The 24,021-nt window shown below is 46.0% G+C and overlaps 1 protein-coding gene and 1 pseudogene across 2 annotated transcripts in view; both read right to left on the bottom strand.

Moving 5' to 3' along the window:
• The window catches only part of FAF1 (Fas associated factor 1), a 1,868,643-nt gene that overhangs the window by 1,696,087 nt on the left and 148,535 nt on the right, over nucleotides 1–24,021 (bottom strand). The window lies entirely within an intron of this gene.
• On the bottom strand, nucleotides 14,348–16,069 carry LOC146834996 (E3 SUMO-protein ligase KIAA1586-like; annotated as a pseudogene).

Here is a 24,021-nt window from a genome sequence, read left to right as displayed (position 1 = left end):
GAAAGGATTTGTCGCCTTTCGCCATGCCCCTGTTGGAGATGAAGGGGTGAAAAAATAAACAAAGCCTCGTTAACATGTAAATGGTCTTTTAAAGACCTGTGAAGTACTCAGGTACGGCTGCGATAATCTCTGAAACTGTCTGTGTGTGAAGCACTTTGAGCCCCATGGCGTTTCGCGCCTGCCTTCAAGCCCTTACTAGAACCGGGCCTGAATTAGGGCAGTCCCGGGACGCTTTTTTTAATTCAAGAAGTAGGGGAACGGACTAGCATAATTTTGAAAAGTAGGGGCACGCCGTGCCCTTCCGTTCCCCCCCACTTCTAACACTGTACTACATACACATCAATAAATGTAATCATACGCCCTGTGTATATATGTACACAAAACAACACCCTGTGCCCAGTTTTAAGCTTTAAAACACACACAAAAGCCGGGAATCAAAAGTGTTGTTTGAAGCAAGGGTACGGTCTAATACACGGAAGTTGTGTGAGATTTTGGAGCCTGCACATCCTGCTTTGCTATGCGCCTTGCCTTCGTGCGGCGTCGACGTGCGTGGGGCACGTGTGCCTGCGTCCTGATGAATGTCTTTTCAAGCAACATGAAGCCCATGCCGCAACACTCCAGTTCCCATTACGAAGCTTAAATCTACCCCAGCTGCCCGCTCCTTTTGCAGGGTGAGATCGAATATCCACCCCTAACTAAGTACTAAATTACTTTTGTTCTTCACCTTTCCAGAACCAGCTTAAACTGCCACCCCATACAGGGACGTAACCACACATGAACTGGGGGAGGGGTGCTAACCAGGCTAACACTAAGAAATAAGCAGTACTATCCTCTGAGCGAATACAAGAATATAGACTGATAAATTGTGCATTTTAAACAAATTAGTCAAACACAATAGGATTAGAAGAAACATGTTTAAGGGGATTTTACAATGTTCGTAGGGATAGAGCACGACTGTGCTCTTCAATTTGTAAGGGTGCATTATAATCATGAGTAGTTTGCACCTGCCTATATTCTCTTGTCGTGGTAACATTTGGTTATTAGAATGTGTAATGTAATAACGTGAAAACAAAAGTGATAAATATTTTGTGCAACGTGGAGAACTTAACATTGTAACTGTGTTCTAAATGGTGAAATCTTAATGTTAGTTTTATAGATATAACTGAGAAATTAATTCATTGACTGTGTAACACACGGATTTAAACGTGCACAATAATAATGTTCTTGTATATGCGTGTTTAATTAAGTTCCATGTTGATTCTTATATTAGCCAAGATTGTAGGCCTCATGTGTATTTTTCCCTGGCTCTCGAGTTTGAATTCCTACTTAGCGGGAAGGCACCAAATGGTGACTTCGGGTCCTTTCGTCTCGGAGAACACACCCGTGGACTTTGGAGTTCCACAGGGTTCCAGCATCAGCCCCATCCTGTTTAATATATACCTGCAGCCGCTATTTTCCATCATTAAAGCGTTTGGGGTGGAGCTGATCAACTATGCGGATGAAACTCAACGGCCTTCTCTCTGGAAGGAAAACAGGCAGTTCCCCTGGAGCAGTTCCAAAGCTGCATGAGGCAGACTACGGACTGGCTGCGGAGAAACTGCCTGCAGTTCAACAGAGACAAAACTGAACTGCTGCTCTACGCACCAACAAAACAGATCCAACATCTACCAGTGGATCTCAGGCTCGCTCCGGACACAGCCCCACTGACGCCAGCTAGCACGGTACGGAATCTGGGGGTTTTATTCGATAACAACCTCCAGCTGGTTTCACAGGCTAATAAAACATCCAGCACCTGTTTTGGTCTGCTGCGACTTCTACGCCGAATTCTTCCGCTGCTGCCTGCAGGCTCCCGCAACACGGTCGTCAGAAGCATCATCCTCAGCAGACTGGATTACTGTAACTCTCTGTACCTCGGAGCCCCCCAATACACTTTGCAGGGGCTACAGAGAGTTCAGTCAGCTGCTGCCAAGTTGGCACTCGGTCGCAAGTTTGATTCAACCTCCACCCAGGCACTAAGAGAACTACACTGGCTACCCGTTAGAGAGAGGGTCCTTTTCAAGTCTCTGTGCCTGGTTCATAAGGCAATTCATGGAATAGGCCCGATCCCACTCCAGGAAAGATTCGCCTGGTACTCCCCCGTAAGGCAGCTGCGGTCATCCAAGGCCAATCTGCTGGTACAGCCCAGCTTCAAACGGGCTAGACTGGGGGGGGGCCTTTAGGGTGGTCGGAGCCCAAAGCTGGAACGCGCTCCCACCCGAACTCAGACAGACGCAGTCACTGGTGGAATTCAGAAGGAGCCTTAAGACCTGGCTTTTCCCAGCAGCATGATGTCCCCGACTTTGCCTCTTCGTGCGATAAAACATCTCGTCTGGTCAGAGCGCCTGGATACCCGTAGGGTTACAGTTCTTCTGCGCTATATACATTTTTTATACAATACAATAGTTCACACTGTTCATGTGTATGCAGAATCTTTTCTTTCTCACGTTTCTGTTGCAGGTGGCGAAATTCATCTCTGTTAGTTAGAATAATGCTTTTGTTTTCAGAGTTAGGCTTAGGGAGGAGAGGATACATTTGAACAAATGCTGCTGATAATGTGAGACGGTGTTCTTTCTCACTGGAGAAGGCCTGGGAATCAAGGTAATCGAGCCAGAGGCTGGGAGTATCGAAGCTGCCTGGAAAGTTACCTACGAGGAGGTGTCTAGCTGGATGAGACCACCGTGTGATGTGATGATGGGTGTGTTTTAGGATTTTGGTGTTGGGGTTAGGGACAGTGCCTCGGGAATTGAGTTGGGAGAGGAGATCTGATGGAAAGAGAAGTAGCATCTTAGAACTAGCTCTGCCGAAAAACAACCTAAAGAAATTTTCTCGATCGTCCATGACCTCCCCTATTCCGATAGAACCATCCTCAAACCCATCCCTCCCAGGCTCTATGCGACTCCCTCAATACCTACTTTATGGAGAAAATCTCAAAAATCAAAGCCAATATCCCCCCTACCTCCCCTTCTTTCATTGACCCTTGTTGTCCCTCAGTCAAGGCTCGCCTTGACTCATTCCCCTTGTTGACGGAAGAGACTTTCCTCTCCCTTCTCCCCCTGGTTAAATCTGGCTCTCCCTTAGATCCTTGTCCTGTTCATATCCTTAGGCACATCTACTCGACCTGTGTGCATCCCCCGATCACCTTCTTGAACAGCTCTCTGTCTCAGGGCATTGTCACTCTTTCCCTAAAATCTGCTACCATTGTCCCCATCCTAAAAAAACCTGATGCCGACCCTTCCGCCCCTCTTAACTACCGCCCCATTTCTCTACTTCCCTTTTTTAGGGAAGGTACTGGAGCGACGTGTCCAGAACACTCACTGCCTTCGTGGAGGAAAACGGGGTGCTTGCCCCCCGTCAGGCCGGCTTCCGCCCCGCACACTCCACGGAGTCCGTGGTCCTCTCGGTCCTTGACAACCTCAGAGAGGGTATGGACACCAATCTTCCCCAGGCCCTGGTCCTCCTTGACCTCTCCGCCGCCTTTGACACAGTTGATCATTCCATTCTATTTTCCCGTGTCAGGGCGGTTGGGGTTGGAGGCTCTGCCCTGGTCTGGCTGTCCTCCTTCCTTAGGGATCGAACCCAGGCTGTGCGCCTGGGTGATTTCTCGGCGCAGCCACGGAAGATTCAATGTGGGTTCCCTCAGGGCTCCTCCCTTTCCCCACTTCTGTTCAACCTGTACATTGACCCCCTCATCTATGCCCTTCAACAAATGAAGGTCTCCGTCTATAACTATGCGGATGACCTTCAGCTCATTTTTTCTTTGTCATCATTTCCTGAGTCCATGGCCAAATTTCAATCTACTATGATCTTCATCCAAGACTGGATGAACCACAACCATCTGAAATTAAATCCAGACAAAACCGAGCTAGTCTTAACGGGTGGCTCCTCCAGTCCTTGGACTCCTCTTTTTTGGCCCCCCTCTCTAGGTCCCCCTCCCTCTCCATCCTCCTCTGTAAAAACACTTGGAATCAAACTGAACGACCAACTCAATTTACACTCTCAGGTTAGTTCAGCAGTGTCCTCTTCTTTTCTCTCACTCCGCTCCATTCGTAAGGTTTCCCGCTTCTTTTCCTACCCTGCCTTAAAGCTCATTGTCCTGGCTATGGTTATCTCTCGCTTAGACTATGGCAACGCCTTATACTGTGGTATGCCCGCTTACAGTATTCGGCGACTACAGTTGGTCCAAAATCAGGCCGCCTGCCTAGTCTATAACCTGGCCAAATCCCATCACGTCACACCACTTCTCAAGTCTCTACATTGGCTCCCCATCCGAGAACGCTCTCAGTTCAAGATGGGTTGTATCACCTTTCAGGCTCGGGCTGGCACTGCGCCTGCTTTCATCTCGTCGGAAATAAATTCCTATGCCCCAGTCAGGGAACTACGCTCGTCTTCCCAACATCTGCTGATAGTTCCCCGTTTTAGGCGCAAAAAGTGGGGGGGAAATCGAAATTCTCCACACTCGCCCCCACGTTTTGGAACTCTCTACCAGTCCACCTCAGATCCTCTTCCGAATACTCTTACTTCCGGAAGGCGCTAAAAACTTTTTTGTTCCTACAAGCCTTCCCACTATAAACCTCGTCACTCCCTCCAGACTTTTTCCTGCTCTCTAAACGGTTCAGCATTCCATAGCGCCAAGAAACCCCCTGGTGAACGTGCGCTTTATAAATGTTTTTAAACTTAAACTTGTTTTATGATACTTGACTCATTTAATGCAATTGTACTTCTTAGGAAGTCTTCAAGCGCCGACACCTTTTTTCTGAACTTGCCTGGGTAAATGCTAAGTAGGGATGTTGCGTTAGTGTTGGTGTAGGGACAGACTAATGCTTTTTACTTACGAACCTCAAATGAAGAATATTCTTGATGTTGATGCAGTGATCTTCTGCGTCCTGATTCTAGAACTGGTCATCCTTTGTATGCTTCATAGATTGAATTGTGCCCGTAGGTTTGGCTTTATATTAGTTCCAATGTATTTTTGCACCCTCATATTGAGGTTTTTGCATGCCCAATTGTTTTTGGCTTTCTAATAAACTAACTAAACTTAGAATATGGAGTCAGTGATTCTGATTTACTGGGATTGTGAAATCTGATTGGATAAGATATTTGTCCCCTCTACACTTTTAAGCAGGAACCAACGATCCAGGGGTCCCAGATTACATCTAGAACGTGGAACCGGGCCCCATCAGTAGGCTAATGACAGATCTTTAAAAAAAGGAAAAGAGCAATTTGACATCTAAAAAGCGGCTTTTCGGGATAGGTGACAAAATAAAGAGGGGGATGGTTAGTCAGTATATTAAACGGCACTCTCCAGACGTGGTACTTTTTGCACCTATGTCCCACATGGCCTTCAATCGGATAAGTTTCAGGATCTGGGCTCTATTTTCCTAACGCTGCCCCTGGGCCTCCTGGTGTTAGGGGGTGACTTCAACGCGGTAATGGATGGTGAATTAGACCTACATCCCGCCTGTGCGTTGAGACCGGCGCAAAGGTGGCTCTCTGACTTTTTGGACACAATGGGGCTAATAGACGGCTGGCGGGTGCACAACCCAGACAGAGCGCAATATACACATGTATCATGCGTGCATCATAGTTTATCGAGGATAGATTATGTGCTAGTCCCGGCCGCTCAGGCCCACACCCTCCGGGAAGTGCATCATCTGGGTAGGTGCGTCTCGGATCACTCCCCCATCTGGCTCAAAATGGAATTTGACCAGACAAACGCAGGCAGGATAGCTCCTATCAACCCGTGGCACTTGAGGGACCCTTCGACAAAGAAAAGCAGTCACGGCCACAGATAGATACTTTCAGGGAATCAGGGCACGGTGGACTCAGCACAGACCTTGTGGGAGGCGTATAAGACAGTCATTCGGGGGGAGGCTGTATCCCCGATTGCAAGGAAAAAGAGGGAACGGCAGGCCGATTTGGAAAAAGCAGAAGAGGAAGTGTTAAAATTAGAAGGAGAGGTGTCTCGGGCGGTGACCCCTGAGGGCCTTTACCGTTTGAAATTACGGCAAGACGAGTTTGGTAGCATTGCTAGGGCGCAGAATGGAGAGGTTCAGAGCAGAATATACGAATATGGAGACAAAGCGGGAAAGCTGATTGCATGGCTGGAAAGGAGGGACTGGGCGTCGAGACTGGTGCCGGAGATACAGGTGGAGAGCTCTGGTACTATTATGGACCCGCAAGCATATTATCGGGGGGTGTATAGTAAGGCGGGCAAGTTTACGGAAGCGGACAATAGGGAGATGATCAAAGATATCCAGCTACCCATCTTATCAAGTGAAAATAGAGACTATTTGGAATCCCCGCTCACAGATGAGATGGCACAAGCCATCAGAGGAATACACTCCGGGAAAGCCTCGGGGCCCAATGGCATTTCTATAGAGCTCTATAAATTGAGGTCCAATAGAATCGCTCCGTTTCTTCGTTCTATGTTTGAAGAAAGCAAGGAGAGGGGGCAACTTGCCTACGATCAGCGGGTGGCCAACATAGTGGTTATATACAAGGAAGGCAAGCCTAAGACAAGCTGCTCCTCATATAGACCCATCTCGTTGCTAAACGTAGAACCCAAAGTCCTGGCAAAGCTGCTGGCAACAAGATTGGCTAAAGTCATCACCACCTTGATCCATTCCGATCAGTCGGGCTTTATGCCACATCGAAATACAGCCCTCAACCTTAGACGGCTGCACGGAGTTCTGGGTAGGACTCCAACAATTCAGGAGCCGGCGGCGTTGGTATCATTGGACGCCACTATGGCATTCGATATGGTCGAGTGGCCCCATCTCTTCGCAGTGTTGGACAAACTGGGTTTCGGCCCGGAATTCATGGGCTGGATACACCTCCTGTATTCTACTCCGATGGCCCGAGTGGTAGTGAACAACCGCAGGTCCCCCGATCTCCTTCTGAGCAGAGGCACCAGACAGGGTTGTTCCCTGTCCCCACTCCTTTTTGCCCTGGCCTTGGAGCCATTGGCAGTGTGGGTCCGACAGGACCGTTCTATACGTGGACTGCGATGGTCATTGGAACCGGAAGACAAAATCTCACTTTATGCAGATGATATTCTGCTCTATCTCACTAACCCGAGAGGGTCCCTGACCTGTTTTTTGGACGTCTTGGCGATTTTCAGGAGGCACTCAGGCTTCGCGATAAATTGGTCCAAATCGGTGCTCTATGTCCTTAGGGGTGACCCGCCGGTTGTTCCAGACGCTTGCCCGATACAGATTGCGCAGGAAGGCTTTAGATACCTTGGCATCTACATAACACTGGACCCGAAACTCCGCTACACTAACAATCTGAGTCCTCCCCTGTCGAGATTCAGGAATGATGTGGTGCGCTGGAAAGCTCTCCGGCTCTCTATGCTGGGCAGAGCGGTACTTTTTAAAATGATGGCTCTGCCCCGGTTTTTATACGTGCTCCAGAACGCAATGGATCCTGACACTGTGTCTTACTTTAGGGAAATAGAGGTCCTCCAGAGGCAGCTGCTTTGGGATGGTAAACCCCGCATAGCGTTTTCTAAACTCACACTCCCCTGGTATGATGGGGGAATAGAATTGCCCGACTTAAGGAAATATTACTGGGCTTCCCAGTTGGCGGCTGTTAATCACGGGCTATACGGGCAGCCAAATGACCCTGGATTCGCTATGGACCGATGGCAGCTACCGGGAAGAGACTATACCAGAGCGCTATATGCCGGACCCCACAGATTTCCACTTACAGGGCCTACGGCGCATGCTGTCCAGGTGTGGCATGCGGTTAACAGACACCTTAAATGGGAAGGGAAGTTCACACTGGCCACCCCGCTCTGGAGCTCGGAGAAGTTGGGAAGTCTCTGTAAGTCCAAGGTGTTTGATAAGTGGGACCTTATAGGGATCACACACATAAGAGACATCTGGAAGAGGGGTACAATACACACATTTGATTCCCTTAAGTTGCAGTATAAATTGAACGATAGTGAGCTCTTCCGTTATCTTCAGGTCCGACATGCATTGCTCACGCACATCCCCAGGGGCACGACGCTCCCAGACGCTTCTCCCCTAGAGGACAGGGTGTTAGACGGCCATCTTCCAAAGAAAACCATCTCTCTGATTTATAAGAAACTGATAAATAACATGCAGGATCCGTTAATTAACATACAACGCCACTGGAATGACGACGGTCTAGAGCTAGACGATGAGGACTGGCAGGTGGCGGTCTCTTCCCCGCGAGTGGTGGCAATCCAGATGAGGCTGAGAGTGGTGCAACTTAAGATACTTCAAAGGTCATATGTCTCAGGGCCCTGTCTGGTCCGGATGGGTCGTTCAGAGAGCAGAGAGTGCAGAAGGGGATGTGGGGAACTAGGGACATTCACTCATACTGTGGCACTGCCAAAGCATACAAGCATATTGGGGAGAGATACACCACACGCTGAGGGCGATCCTGGGGCTAGACCTGCAGCCAGTGGCCTGCAGGTGCATCCTGAATGTCTGGGAGCCCACAGACCTGAACACGCATAAAACACAATGGGCAACGTTGGCATTCATGATAGCGAAGCGCAATATTGCCCAGCTGTGGGGGACTAGCCAGCCACCCCGGATCGAAAAATGGGCAGAAGACCTGGACTGGTGTATGTATAGGGAGAGGTCAGTCTACTCTGCCAGGGGGTGCCCAGGGAAGTGGGGCGGGGTCTGGGAGGCTTGGAATCATTACAGGGGAGATATCTGTGCCCCAACAGCCGGTCAAGAGGCCGCGGAAGTGCGCGAGTCCCCATGATCCAACAACTGCTACAACTGTGTAATAATTTCAAATGTATGGAATGTCATTGAGAAACATTGGGAATCTAAGAGTATGTCACATGATGTGTTTCTTTGTTGGCTGAACTGTTTAATAAAAAGAAATAAAAATTTTTTAAAAAGCAGCGTTTACAGATTTCAATACCAAGCTCTTTAGAAACCATTTTCACAAAGTTATTTGAAGATAATACTTTGTGTCAACTCACAGAAACTTGTTTGTGTCAAATTACTAGGAGCTCATGAAATATTTTTATTTTCATCTTCAGAAAGATACTCCCGTCTCATTGGTGACAAAAAGGACATTTTTAATCTGCTAATCGGGAAGAGGTAACATAAGCTTGTGTGGGCCATACACATGCAGTTCTCAGAATAGCGATCGTAGTGGTAACCCATCTGATTTTGGGATATGTGACTGGAAAGTCTCGGATTTTACTCCAAATGCATCTTCCATTACTCCCGAGATTGAATAAGTGAGTGCCAATCAGCAGGCAATATTACTGCTCCTTAATTACTCTGCCACGAAGCTGCATAATTTCAAACCAAAATAAAACTGTTGTTGTTGCCACCCCACACTGAGCAGTTCTCACAAGAGATAGCGGAGCTACATCCATGCAGGACGTCACAAATGCTAAAGAACTGGCACAATAGATATTTGCCTTGAAATGACTTTGCAGCATATAGTGTTCTAGCATGCAAAGGATACAAATATTCCTTCAAGATCTGAACCCACAGACTGTATGGCTGATGGGCAATGTGCCTCTTTAGCATATGCTTTTATAACAAAAAACATTCTTTAAAATCTGTTCTGAAATTCCCAGCATATAAAGTGTCTAATCCACTATATTATCAATGTTTTGAAATTCTTTAGGTGCAAGGTGCATTGTAAAATCAACATTTGTTGCAAATTTCTCAAGAATTCTTCTTTGAAGATTGACCATATCCTCTATAATAGTTGTTCCTAAATGTCGATTACTAATTAGATCAATTAGCTTACTCTGGTAGATAAAGGGACAAACTTGAATAGAGCAGAAGAGACACACCAGGCAGACACGATGGATGCCAGTTTATCATTGTACCACTGGAACAAGTGATGGAGCAGGGGAAAATACAAAAAAAATATTTTGTACCCCCTTCGAAGTTAAGGACCTCATAACCTTAATTTTACAAATTGTTTGAATGAATGTACTAATCAATCAATTTACTTACAGATGTGAAATTAAATTAACATAGCTTTCTGCTTCGTGTAGAAAATAGAAGTAAAGTTGCATGTATTACATGTGTAGTTAAATATATTGTGGCAAAGAATGCAGATGGAAAGTAAAATGGCTTTAAATGTCGCTTATGCTAGGTAATACCTAACACGGGTCATTAGAATAGTGGGTGGTAAACAGAAGGGCTAATTTTCTATGTCTAATTTCTGCTATGTTGTTTTCTCATTAGTTCCGTTCAGGCCTGCTAGGCCTCGCTGAGAAAATGGCCGCTGCCGAGAGATGTGATCACGTGTGATCAAGATGGTCCCTGCGCATGAGCAGAATGGAAGTTACAGTCACAAGTGTGGCCTATGCCTGGAGTGAGAGGTGTCAAGGCCGCCCTGGCCTAGGACAAGAGCGGATGCCAATATTCTTTATACAAGAGCATGGGAACGGATGGAAGAATTTGGACTGCAGCATTTATTAATAACAGTTGTTACAAATGGTGGAACATGACAAGTCACAAGGTTGCATGAATATGTAATTTACGGAACCGGTTTAGGCAAGGAGGAAAATGAGATGACCGTGACCACCCCTCCAATGGACCAATGGAAATTAATCACAGCCCCTAAAAAGTTTCAATTCTGGGTATAGCAAGTTAGTGAAAGGGTATAACATTTGGTGCTTATAATGACGTTGTGGCACTTACTTGTTTTCTATTCAACATGACACACTGTCTGTTGAGACTAAGTATTTCCCTGATGCTGAAAAGACTTTGACAAATTCTGAACTTCGAACTTTGATGGGAGAAAGGAACGAGACCGTCGCAGGATTCAATCCTGGGAGGGAATACCTCCGAGGAGGTTAGAGGGACAGTCAGTCGGTTTGGGAACCTATCCTATGATCTGCGGTTCATGCTCCGGTGAACCATTCTCGTCATCGCCCTAAGGCCAAGGGTAATGAGTATTTTTTGTTTCTTTCTGAATTTTTACTTGAAACACTTGTGAAATTAATGATTATAGATTGAATAAATTGAATAAGTAAAATTGATTAGACAATGTATCTACATAAAATTTCATGCTAACTCAAACTGAGTGTGGTTATTAGAATTAAAGTTATGATCTATAAAAATTAAAGGTTTGATTGTAATTGAGTTGGACTTAATCGCTTTCAACTGATTCCTACTGGTTGGTCCATCGACCCTAAATAACGGAGTACCTTGATGTTTAAACCGGGAAAACTCTAGAGTTAAATGTATATAATGTATATAGATATTATTTAGAGAAATAATAGTAATAAGGTACCCCGTGTTGTCTTGCAGCTCGTCAGCTTGTCACTTATCCGGAAAACTGAATGAATGTGTGTTTTCGGTGTTATGGGCCCCACCGATGAATAAATGGTGTGTGAGTTTTCCTGAGTTGGGTGACGTTTGTAAAGGGTTTGTTTTAGTCGCGCTGCAACACAAGTAGTGCGCAAAATTGTGTTTTTATTCTGCACTGGTTTGGCATTGGTAACCTATTACGCACAATATCAGAGTTACGCTGCTTTTGACCCAGGCTCAGTCTGAAAACAGAATATGGTTTCAAAAGCACTTTGCTGTCAAAGTACACTAGTTTGGTGAGATGGGACACAGCAATGCAATGCCTACACTAGGGAAGAGCTGGTGTACTGCCGCTGCATAGACACCATCCCAGAGGGAAAAACAAACAAGGCACACATTATAGCAAAGTCTACATCTTTCTTACAATGCACTCTTGTAAAACTGATCATAAAGGCGTTTGCTTTAGGCAGAAGTCTCTGGTTATGCATAAGTTATATGTTTAGGCTTCACATAGCTGAGCTATATCTCAGTCTACCCACAGGGCAGGCGGCAAACACATCTGCTATGCCTTAGATGACAAAGCTCTATCACCAAAAGACGAGAACCACAACCTATCATTGCCACCCAATTTCTTCTATAGTTGGCACCAGCTCAGTGTTTAGTGGCCAAGGGCATCTATTAAATATATTAAAAACTTCAACAACATGCAAGATATGCAATACAATATTGTATGGCCTTGATCTTATAGGAAAAAAAGAGGCCAAACTGTTACACACAACTTGGTAGGTGTAATAGTTATCTTGGCACAAGGCAAAATGCTGAGCTCGGAGACTGCCAGGAAAAGAACAATTGAGAAAGAGTTGTAGGCCTGAGAAACAGAATTTGAAATAAAAGAGGTAGCAGCAAGAGACAATTTGTAATGCCTGAGTTGCCTTTACTTTTGTGATGTTTTCAAAGTCTGATATATGTGTGTGTGTGTTATACCCATAAAAGTTCATGTTTTGCTAAATACAAAATTGTATATTTTTTTACATGCAAAGGTGACTTAATTGAATTCATTGTGTCAGCAGACGAAGCCTGAAAGGCAGCAGAGGGGGCTCTGCAACTGGCGGTGGCTCCATGCTTTCGCAACCGTTCTGAGGGGGCCAGCCTGACTGACTGCCTTGTGCCACCCTGCACTATCCTCCATCAAGGGCCGTGAAGCCAACTTCAGAGGTACGGTGACAGGGCGCGGAGGTGCACTGCGGTGGAGGCGGTAGCGGGTGGTGTTGCGGAGTCAACCGGTGTCAGGCGGTGCAAAGCCGCTCTCGCTCCCGCCCCTCATCTTGGGCTGCCCTGCCACATCCCCCAGGTCTTCTGTCGACGCTGTGCTCCCTCCCCGCCTCCTGTTGCCAGCTACCATCAAGCCTCCCCCTGTGCCCTCAAGCATTGTGGGGGGGGGGGGGGGGGGGTGGCAGAACAACGAGATGGCTGGGCGGCATAAGGGGGCAGTTGAGTGTAGCAGTGAAATCCAGAGCCTACTCCCAAGAACAGGGCCAATTAAAGGAAAAGCAGTAGACTGCCCATCAATTGGGAAGCATCGCGCAGGAACCAGCAACAGTCCTAGCAGGGGTCTCTCAAAACCGTCACACAATCCTTGTACCAGACACAAATTGGTGAATTGATCACCCCCTGCTTTTTACCAGTATCAATGCACCCCTAGCCCAGACTACACTAGACCAGGCTAGATCAGGCCAGACGGCCCACTTAGATGGTTAAACACTACATTGTGTGGTTCAGCAAGATTTGACCCAAAAAGAAGGACCGCTTACTTACGACCCTTGATAAATGGTCTGCAAGCAATCTCCAATTAAAAGGATTACAAGGAGTACGATTCTGCCAGTGGGGCCTCACGAAACCCTCCAAGCCGCCCCACAAAGGGGATCAAGTATGCACTATTCAAAACAAAATGGCAACCCCAGCATCACCAGGGCACTGTTTAGGGCTGGCAAAAGGACGAATCTCAGGACGAAGCACCTCCCAGTTACAGGAAATTAGTATTACAAGTGTGAGCAGAAAGCCGTCCCATTACCCGCATACTCCCAAAAGAGGACTACTTTTAAGTCTGGCAAGCTGTAGTGAACCAGAAATGGATGACTCTTCTTATCACTGGGTCACATATTGGCTACATTACATCCCCATCTAAAGAAAAGGCGCTTGACAGGAAATATGAGGCAGCATTGACAAAAGTGGAACATGCTCCAGTGACAGTGGCACAAATATCGACTGGACCAAAAGTCATGATCAACATGCCCAGAATATCGAGAGCACCGAGCCTTCTCCATCAGCCACAAGCTTTGTCTTATCTATTGATGATCAGATTTCAGATTCTCCGGTGATAGGGGCAATGTTCCCTATAATTTTTTTCCTCTGTGTGCGGCAGTGGAGGGTCTCTGTGCGCTACAACCATGGCTATGTGCGCCAGGAACCAGACCGCACGCGTGTGCAGTGCCAAATGTCAATCCAAGCGTTTACTTAAAAGTGAAAAGATGGTGCATTTACACACATACAGCACCACGTTAACCTCTTCAATGCCCGTGACGAGCTGGTCTCGTCATGGGCCGCGGTCGCGCTGTGCCCATGACGAGACCAGCTCGTCATAAACCCCGCCCGCTAATACAACGGCCGGCACAGGGCGGGGAAAGGGGCGGGCACTGAAGGGGTTAAGGGTCTTAAGGCCGGTTTGCAAATTGGATAAACACGCCATGACATAATTGGTTACACAGGCAAGTACACTTCAGGTTTAGAAAAGCACAAGACTCCAACGGTGGTACCATCATTAGATTTTACTAAATATTCTTAACTGGAGCACTGTTCATTGGGTGGGTAAATGTTGCGAGCCTATACAATATCACATATACACAATAAGTTACAAAATTACATAACATATTTACAATTTGATGTGAAAGCTATGTTGGTCTATCCCGCCAGAGATAGTTGGTAAAACTTTGACATCCAGGCAAGCATGGACTGTGGGAGAGGGCTGTTCAGACATGTCAAGTGGCATCACTAGATGGGTGATAGGGTTGCTTCTCACGGCAATCCTTGCCATTTTTCCAGTGCTGATAAACTCTATCAAGGTCAACTTTCCCATACAGGAGGTAGGCCTTTGTCCTCATCAGCCTATCCAAATGCTTCTGCTCCAGTGTATTCCTCAATTTACTCTTGATAGTATTCATGAGGCTGAATCCTCGTTCACAATCTGCACTAGATGCTTGAAATGTTGCGCAGACATCAACAAGCTGAGACACCACACTATACTGAGCAGCATTGCGTACAGTGAAATTCACCATGTCTTGAAAAGTGGTAAATAACCCACCCTTTACATGTTCTGCCACCACATATTTAAAATCTCTGTATTGTCGAACAACATCTTCTGGTGTTTCACAATCACCCAGGACCAAGACATTTTTATTATTTTCAACAAGTCTTTGTATATTCTCAGTCCCAAAATCAAAATGTGATTGTGTTGCTATTCGCTGGATTTCAAAACTTGCCCATTCTTTCAGTTCAACTTAAGGTAACCTTTTTTGCATGTGCTCACAACGAAGGGAAACAAAAGACAAAATAGGCCCACTGTCGAACTCTTGCCTTTCCTTGTACAACACTATCATATCTCTTACATTGCTGCTCCAAAAGACAGTGTCCCCCAAATACTGTTCCTTAATTTGGCCAATCTTTGCTCTTGCATACTGTACAGCTTCAACAGTAGTCAAATAACTTTTTTGGAACAGTTTGCACAAAGATGCAAATTCACTCAGAATGTCATTAAGTACTGCAAGGGAAATACGGTAGTTTGAGTCAGATAGCTTTTTGTAACAATATTTAGCAACTGGATCATTCTCTTCAAGTTTCTCATGCACAAAGTACTTAAGAATAGCCTCATAATTCCGAATTAGTGCACCAACTGCAAAATGCCCTGAAAGCCACCGGACTTTATTCAATGGTCGAAAAGAGACCACTTCACAATCAGTGACCGATGCCATTTCATCCAGCTTGGACCTCCTTGCAGGAGATCTGGAGAACACAGTGTAGACAGTCCTCAATAATGTCTCCATCTCTTTAATCATTGGAACCCTCTTCCAGGCATCATCAACTCCCAAATCTTCTCGATGAGCGACACAATGCTGCTCAACTAGATGGGGAATGGATTGTTTAAGGAGAGTAGCAACACCATTATTTTTACCCAGCATCACAGACGCACCATCGGATGTGAACATGACCATTTTCATGAGGTCCAGTTCATTGGCAGTGTAGAATTCTTTCACAGCAGCAGTGATCGCCTCAGCATTACAACTAGTCAGCTTCACGATGCCCCCAAACAGTGTTTTGTGCTCTGTTGAGGTTACAGGTCGGAACTTGAAGTACAGGATGAGCATTTTTGTAACAGAAATATCTGTGCTCTCATCAATTATCAATGTGTGATACAAAGCGTTACGAAGTTCTGCCATACCTTCACAGTATATCACGCTACTGATGGCCTCAAGGAACTCAAAGGCATAGTTCTTGCTCCTCCAGCTGTCTGGTATCTTCACATACAAAGCTAGGTGGTCATGGATGTCTTGTACAGATAACATTGAAGTATTCATCTTGACTGCCAGCAACACATTGTTGATGAGAATCTTTATCTCCTCAGGCAGGGATCTTTGTCGTTCAACTACTTCCATTCTTGTTGCTTTGTCAGTGGCAGTTTCCGTCAGCATTGCCCGCACTCCAAAACTAAACCTGGCAGCAGCACTTCTGTTTCTCAATATCACCATGGCAGACTCGTGAACTTTACTAATTAGATGGCGTTTCAGGTAATCCAGTTTCCAGCCATCACTCCATTTCTTCCCTGTAGAAAAGTCCCCAACAATCTTGGCTTCGGCACATGCTTTGCAAATCAAGCCCACGTCTGGACTGTATTGAAATAGTTCCCCAAGTTGCACGCGAACCTTGCTTCGTGATTTCTGTGTCTCAGCCTCCACAATTTCTTTCATCCACTCTTCCTTGAATACAAGGCAACATTTCTTCCTTTGTGGTGAAGCATCACACTCTGCAGAAGGTACAGTTTGCGCTTGAACAAATTTGTGATAACTGGGTTTATCCTGCAATGCCACAAAGCCTGCAAAATAAAGGAACATGGCTAAAGTTGATGCCTATGCTCATGATTGCAATCTGTCACATAGTACTGAGGCATCGCCGGCAAAACGTAGAGTGTAATTACCTGGATTTTTCTGTCCACTGCCCTGCCCTTTCAAACTTAAATGTAGCACTGTCCGTAGAGCCTGCAATAGAAGTAAAGATTGTTACAGCACATTGTGAATTTGTGATACAGCAATATACCATGTGCACCATAAGGGATCTCTACCAAACAATTGCCTGCTCTGCTTGTATTCACGTATGCCCGTTCAAATGTGTGGGGTACTGTCTGCAAAACCTACAACAGAAGAAAACATGGGTAAGGGATGTTGTTATACCACAATACACAAGATGCACCACAGTTTAACTCTACCAAACAATTACCTGCTGTGCTTGTATTCACGTATGCCCGTTCAAATGTGTGGGGTACTGTCTGCGAAACCAAAAGTGTGGGGTACTGTCTGCGAAACCTACAACAGAAGAAAACATGGGTAAGGGATGTTGTTATACTACAATGCACAAGATGAACCACAGTTTAACTCTACCAAACAATTACCTGTTTGTTCTGCCTGTACTCACGTCGGCCTGTACAACTGTATTTGTACCACGGTCTGACAAATCTGCAAAAGAATAGGGGTGCAGATTGCGAATCTATTTACCCAGCACCCCCCAAATCCAATGTGGAACATAAACAGAATTACCTTGTCTTTGTGGGTAATCACGCCTGACCATTCAAACCCAAATACCTCATAGACTGCAAACCTGCAATTGAAGACAAGATGGTTAGCAAAGGCTCTAAGAGTTACAAACAATGAATGGGACTCGCCCAGATACTCCAATAGGAAAAACGACCAAATAGTTACCTGGGATTCCAGTTTAGGCAAATAGGCACGTGCCCCTGTGCTTCATTATTAGCATCCATTAGGCTAAACTTATCTGCACCTCCCCACACAATCCAGCCACAGAGGGCAGCACTGATGCATGCAGGGTAGTAGTCAGGGACTTGGGAGGGGTTACGGTGGACTTGGAGTAGTATGTACATTTAGTGGCTGAACAATGTGGTACTGATGCAGCGCGGAGTGCAAAATCCCTCCCTACCGTCACGGGCCAAAGATCTCACACACGCACACTATCCATACATTCGCTGGTGGGGCCCATAACACCAACACACACTCACCATCAGTCCGTGCGAGAGGCGATTATCCTTCCAAGCGCTGAATAATGAGGGAGAAAAGATACCACTTTACCCTAATGAGCAACAAACCTACAAACCCTTCCTATACTCATTAGGCCCTAGATTCCACATTTGGTATTCCCCTCATAACTGGGAAGGATCTGTTAGTTGTAGATTTAAGTGAATTTCTAATACTCTAATTAACCTTTTCATTAACACATTTCAATGAATAAACAACCCAACTCATTTCTGTAGATGTTCAAATCCGAATTTATATTAATATTGCAGATTAAATCCTTAATTTGATCAAGTTGCCAATCATATTTACCTATTCTGGCTAAAGTCGTTCACTATGTCAAATTTTGCAGTCTCGCAAATCTATGGCCATCGATTTTATCCAATTCAGTTCATCAGGAGTTTGGGCATTAATTCAGTCCGTCAAAGATTCAGGCTAACAGCTGTCCTGCAGTGTCACCGTCCTCTCCGTCAGCATATCATCAGGAAATTGAAGGAGCGACATTCCGACCTCTCTAGTCTATGGATATTTATAATAATTTCAATAGCAAAATGTAACAAAATTGAGTTTTAAACTGTTCTGATTGGCTGATCAGATGTCAACCTCTCCGTTCCCATAAGGTTTAGTCCATGTTGTCAGCATACTTGCTGGTTCCGGTTCTTTAATAAAGTCTTTTGTCTGTAGCGCTGACACCTTTCCCAGTGGCCTTGATAAGTACAGCTTGCCTGGGGTCAGGACAGGGCCATTGTTGCTCATCTTTTAGCGCAGGCGCACTTCACCCAAGCCTGGTTCAGCGTCGGCAGTCGGGTTAGGCACCAAAAGTAGCCATCATTTGATAGGCCAGAATAGTCAACTTAAGCAAAGAAACACAAAAACGTAATTAATACATAGAAATGACTAATTAAATGTTATTCCCTCGCTAATACCCATATGTGTGTGAATTTATCTAGCCAAAAGCAACGCTCAATGCGATTTATACTGACTAAATAAAGCACGAATCACAATTACATCACCAAAGCGACATATATCATGCAATGTTCTAATTATCTACCATTAGTATGCGTACGAAATTTAGTTTACGTCATTAAGCCATGCAGATGCAAATCGTGCGTGTATTTCAGTCATTAATAAGGTTGATTAATTATTTCCACATCACTCCCAACCATTAGTACGATTATAATTAATTAATCTAATTAACAAAACGACATGCAAAATGGGGTGGGTATACAAAATTTTGCATAACCCGCTCCAGCAGTACCAGAAAACTTGAGATCAATACTGGCTTCTCCGCTTCACTTTGGCCGGATAACTCTGGAGATTGATGGACCAGCTGCAGAGAGATCTGTTTTTTGTCTAGTGGAAGTTTTGACTCATTATAAAGTAGCAGAGGAGGTCAAAATGCTTGATGCAAAGCAGGTGAACCATGCAGATCAAAAAGTGCAAAACAAATCCTACACCCTCTCCTCTTACATGGATGCTCAGCAGGATTGCCGCATACATTCTCTCACTTTGAAGTTAGAGAAAGAAAAGTAAACACCAAACCCCCTCTGAAGCGAGAGGTTGACACTGCAAATGTGACAAGTTAAGACCAAGATGTAAAGACCAGTTTGGACACAACCATATGCAAATCAATTTTGACTCTGCTCCTCATGGGAACAGTCCATTCCGAACTGCCAAGCCAGGACTGGAAACAAGCATTCTGGGACCCGTTTCAGTGCATCACCCCTAATAGCCAGGCTAGCTTAAATCCAGAGGCGCATTGAGCACAGGACCCCCATCTGGGCATACCCTTCTCACTTAGGAAAGCAAAAGGCACAAATGATGCCCGAAATACTGAACAATCCAAAAATTGTTCAGCAACTGGAGGTAGCCACAAATCAACCCTGGGCACTATCTAAAACTTCATGAATTCTATATAAATCCACTACCTTGTCAATCTGTCTTTGGTCTGAAATGTACCTTCGGTTTACATGGGCAAGGTTCCTCTTTGGCTCTAAAGTGCTTTTTGGAATAAACGAAGAGCATCTTTTAGTCTGTGGGAACAGCTTGTATTTACATATTCGCCATACTTCCTCATCATGGGACATATTACGGAAATTGCACCAGCGGCGCACCAGGCATGTGCACCCACTTTAAGCACCCCCAGGGCACTTTGGTATTACAGAAGGGGTCGCAAACGTTTGTGCAAACCCTTCTGTAATACGGATAGCGCTTGCGCGCATGTAGTGCCAGCTCTATCTCGAGGTCATTTCCTCATTTTCATGATGCAAGGCCAGTGGAAATGAGGGAATCTCTTAGCCTCTGTGCCGCGCTGTATTATGGACGCAGGCGCAAAGCTAAACAAGTTGTCAGGAGGCAGACTAAAGTGTAACAGAAAAAAGTGGTGAACTATCAGTATCCCCCCTGATGGCAGCTGTATGGAGGGGGAAAGAAGGTCCCCATGGACTTCCCAGACATCCCCTTGCAGGGGGGTGCAGTCAGTCACTGCACCCTCCTGCAAAGGTATCTCTAATCCTTCTTTAAAGTGCTGGTGGGCGCCGCCGCCACAGTGAAACAGTAACTTTGAAACAGCCCTAGTCCATGACTGCCCTGAGAGCAGTGCATTTACTGTAATAGGGTGCACTTTCTCTGTGTGCTCATGGCGCACCTATTTAAAGGTGCACCTTGGTGCAAACAGGAAATTTGCATCTTATGCGTAATATGGCCCAAGGGAGTTCTCAAAAGCATCAGGTGGATTTATAAATATTAATCATAGAATGGCTGTTTCTGTGTTGTAAGTCTCTGGTTGTCAGAACAACAGCACTTTTCGGCATCAACAATTCTGTTTCATGTCACCAGGCTACCTTAAAAATGAACATGTCATTTGAGTACTCTGGGCTGGCGATGTAGGATCAAGATCACACATATGTCTGAGTGGGAGGCGTGATTCAGGGGCTTTAAAGTCTTAGGTGCAGAATCAACGAAATTCCCTGCTCACCAAGGGGGCTGGCTCATTTCTCACACAACTTGAAGCTTACCCGAAAGTGCTGTTTCACTAGCTCTGTGCATTGGGTGCATCTGATCTAATCAGCGCCACTGAATTGGCAAATGCGGACATTTAGTCAACACGACTACAGCCACTACCAAATAACAGTGGAATAAGCCTTATTTGATTTTAGTAGGACGTCTGTAAGGCGTCCGTAATTGGGGACCCCAAATTACGGACGCCTTACAGACATCATACTAAAATAACTTAAGGGAAGATTGGTCACCCTACAGGGAATCAGACGTGGGCACAGAGGGGCTCTTACGCAGGGCCAGACTGGCAGCCCAAATCAGCCCTGGTAGTCACAGGCTCTCAGCCACTCCTCATCGCTTGGGGAGAGCAGGACACGAAGCACAAGGAACACTGAGCCGGGATGCGTCCTTCACCCGGGAGCAGTCAGTGTTCGAGGCTGCCTGCTCAAATAGGGTGACAAACTGGCATTGGTGCAAATTCAGGACAGTGAGTGTAAAAATTCAGGACAAGGGGTCAAAATTCAGGACACAAATTCAGGACAGGAGGTCAAAATTCAGGACAAAACTTCAGGACAATAGGTAAGTTTTACAGACACATCTGGGGAGGTCGTACAATAGTATATAAGTAAACCCAGCCATATCCAAACCTATTCAACCATTTGCAAACCTATCATGTATCCTTCCATCTATCATTTCACTCATCCATCCCTTCATCCATTCTTTCACTCATCGATCCATTATCCATCCATCCACCCTTTCACCCTATCCATCTGTACACTCCTCCATCCACTCTTCTACCCATCCATTCACTCATCCATCCAGCCATTTACCCTTTCACCCATCCAGCCATCCTTTCACTTACTCATCCATCCACCCAGTCACTCATCCTTCCACCCATCCACCCTTTCAGTCATCCATCCATCCTCCCTTTCTCTCTCCATCGACCCTTTCACTTAGCCATCCTTCCGTCCGTCCAACCATCCATCCATCCATCCATCCACCCACCCATCCATCCATCCATCCACCCACCCATCCATCCACCCACCCACCCATCCATCTACTCACCCACTCATGAATCCATCCATTGAACCTATCACTCATCCATCCTTTCTCTCATCCATCTATCCTTTCACTTGTTCACTCATCTATTCATCCTTTTGTCCATCTACCCTCCCTTTCACTCACTCATCCATCCTTACATCCACCCTTTCACTCATTCGTCCATCCATTCACCCTTGCACTTATCAATTCATCAATCCATCCATCATTTCACTCATCCATCCACCCACTCACCATCCACCTTTTCACTCAGCCATCTTTTCACTCATCATCCACCCTTTTACCCACCCAGCTACCCTTCCACCCATACATTCAGCTATTTACCTTTTCTCTTATCCATCCATCCTCTCTCATTATCCATCTATTCAATCTTTCATTCATCCATTCACCCTTTCACTAATTCATCCAGCCATCCCTTCACTTACTCATTCGCCCAACTTTTCATATACATTTTGAGCTGAGCCTTTTTGAGAAGAGGCCCATCAAGAACTTCACCCTCGCTGCAGGAGCCATTCCAGGACTGGGACAGAAGCCACCCAGGGCGGAGACGGGATCCACCACAGGGGGGAGGGGGGCAGGAGCCATTACAGGAGCTGGAACAGGATCCACCAGGGTGGGCACAGGGGTGGGCATGCAGTATTCTAGTATCATCTTGGTCTCTTCCAGGGTGGGGTAGGGCTCCTCACCCACTCCTTGACAGGACAACGAGAAAACAGGCTCTCTTTCCAAAATGTTAGTTTTGCCATCCCCCACTGTGATGTACAGTACTTAAAGGAGATACTTAAAGGAGATACTCCAAGAGAACTGATGTAACTGATTGTCCTCCATACTTTGTTAATCAGTGTGGGTGTGATTGTGCCATTTCTTTTTTTATTACATTACATTATAGACTGCACGTTTGAAGAACCGAGGTTTGCTTACAATTTAGTGACAGTAATTAAGCTCTGTGAAGAGATCCACGTGCTGCCTCGGGGTAATCAGGGCCGGTTCTAGGATGTTTGGGGCCCTGGGCAGAAAGGGAATGTGTGAGGTCCCTCTAAATTGCAGAGACATGACGCGTTCAGGGCTGTTTGCATCTGAATAGATGCCCCTGCTCCTGAAGCTGCAGCCCCTCCCTCAGTCACCTTCAAGCACCTCTTAGCAGCTCATCAAGGGCTGAAGGTGTGAGGGTTGCCATCCCGCTGTGTCTCTCAAATGCTGCTGGGTATCTGAGCTTTGGTACTGCATCAGAGTCTGTTACACCCGACCTCAACAGCATCGGACTCAAGCAGGGAGGTGGGTGTAAGCTGTGCCGGCTTTAGGGTGGTGCGAGGGGTGCCCGGTTAAAATTACGGACAAATGGCGTCCGTTAAAGAATCCTTCACGGACAACGGACAGACGGCCGAAATTAAGTACGGTTGGTCACCCTATGCTCAAAACAATACAGCAAGTTTAAAATCACGGCGTGTGCTTTTTAGGGTAATCGGCCTGGTTTGCAGACTTGCTGTATTGTTCTGATAGTAAAGCGAGGCTGCGGGCAGATTGAGTGCTTTTATTTAAGTATCCATGTTAATCGCAGCTCGTGAAGGTGCTGCGATTAACATGGATACTTAAATAAAAGCACTCAATCTGCCCGCAGCCTCGCTTTACTATCAGAACAATACAGCAAGTCTGCAAACCAGGCCGATTACCCTAAAAAGCACACGCCGTGGTTTTAAACTTGCTGTATTGTTCTGAAAGTAAAGCGAGGCTGCGGGGGAGATTGCGTGATTTTATTTAAGTATTCATGTTAATCGCAGCTCGTGAAGGGGCTGCAATTAACATGAATACTTAAATAAGGGCACACAATCTAAACCGCAGCCTCGCTCTACTAATCAAAGAATACAACAATCAGTGCGTGCACTTCAGGGCAATATAGAAGCACAAACAAAAAGACAGCAATTGGCCACATTACACTTACCTCCGCTCCCGAGTGTTCCACTGCAAAGTGGTCACTTCCGCCGCCGACGTCTTCCTCAATCTGGAAATGCCCGTTTTTCGTGCCGCGTGCCTTTTAAAAGCGGCGGCGGTACGAATTCTCTTGCGGGAAGTGCCGTCTGTGCGCGCTGCACACATGGCACTGCGCGCTCGAAGGTAGTGAAGTGCGTGCGGGCGCGCGCATTATTGGGAACAGTGGATAGGGGTAGGGGACCTTACTGCCTCCTTCCTCCAGAAACTGGGTCAAAAAATTGAAAGAACTCTGAAGCTAACCCCAAAACTGATGGGGTATTTAGAGCCTCCACAGGACTGGAAAGTGGACCACTATCAATCAAATGACAACGTTA

The sequence above is a fragment of the Triturus cristatus genome, chromosome 4_2 (genome assembly GCF_964204655.1).
Source record: "Triturus cristatus chromosome 4_2, aTriCri1.1, whole genome shotgun sequence".
Taxonomy (NCBI): domain Eukaryota; kingdom Metazoa; phylum Chordata; class Amphibia; order Caudata; family Salamandridae; genus Triturus; species Triturus cristatus.
Note: the sequence above shows the minus strand (reverse complement) of the source record. Positions and strands in the feature narration are given on the sequence as shown.